This window comes from Meleagris gallopavo, unplaced genomic scaffold (genome assembly GCF_000146605.3).
Source record: "Meleagris gallopavo isolate NT-WF06-2002-E0010 breed Aviagen turkey brand Nicholas breeding stock unplaced genomic scaffold, Turkey_5.1 ChrUn_random_7180001904668, whole genome shotgun sequence".
Lineage (NCBI taxonomy): Eukaryota > Metazoa > Chordata > Aves > Galliformes > Phasianidae > Meleagris > Meleagris gallopavo.
In genome coordinates, this window is record NW_011167668.1 from 1 (window position 1) to 654 (window position 654).

General features: G+C 50.5%; 1 long non-coding RNA gene across 1 annotated transcript; it reads right to left on the reverse strand.

Annotated features, from left to right (window-relative positions):
- Nucleotides 1–29: 29 nt before the first annotated feature.
- On the reverse strand, nt 30–648 carry LOC109364743. Its single transcript, XR_002110570.2, has 2 exons — nt 270–648; nt 30–142 (listed from the first exon to the last, which is right to left on the reverse strand). It is a non-coding gene; the product is annotated as an uncharacterized LOC109364743 (long non-coding RNA).
- Between the last annotated feature and the right edge of the window lie 6 nt (nt 649–654).

The following is a 654-nucleotide window of genomic DNA, read 5'->3' on the forward strand; positions in this document are numbered from 1 at the left end:
TGTTCTGAAGATATCCTTGCTCTACTGACCCAATAACAAAGAAGGACACAAAACTCGCAGCTGCGGCGTCTTTTACCGCCTGCCGAGGAAAAGATTCCTCAAACTTGAGCATCGCTCCACTTGCAGGCGAGGGGAGCAGGAGCTGAAAAGGACAGGGGGACATAAAATAAGGGAAAAGCTTAACAGAGAGCAGATCTGGTGCGGACAGTGACACAAGCCTGTGTCTCAACAGCACTGCCTTAGCGCACGCCTACATTAGGCACACCTACCTTGCAAGGGCCACACAGGAAGCTTGGGACACAGGCACCTATTGCTCCCCCGAGTCCCAACTCCATTGCTCAGCCGCTCCTCCATGTTCTGCAACAGAAAAGTCACAAGACGGAAATTCAATTCATCGCAGACGTCACCAAAACCTCCCTTCTCAGGGCAGTGGCACTCATTTCCCTGCATGATAAATCAGGGCAGAGTGAGCAGCTTACCGAGTGAGCAGCATTTACTGCCACTTGGTAGCAGCAACCTACGCCTAACTCTAAACTACCAAAAGCAACCTACGCCTAACTCCAAACTACTAACAGGAACCTACGCCTAACTCCAAACTACTAACAGGAACCTACGCCTAACTCCAAACTACTAACAGGAACCTATGCCTAACGC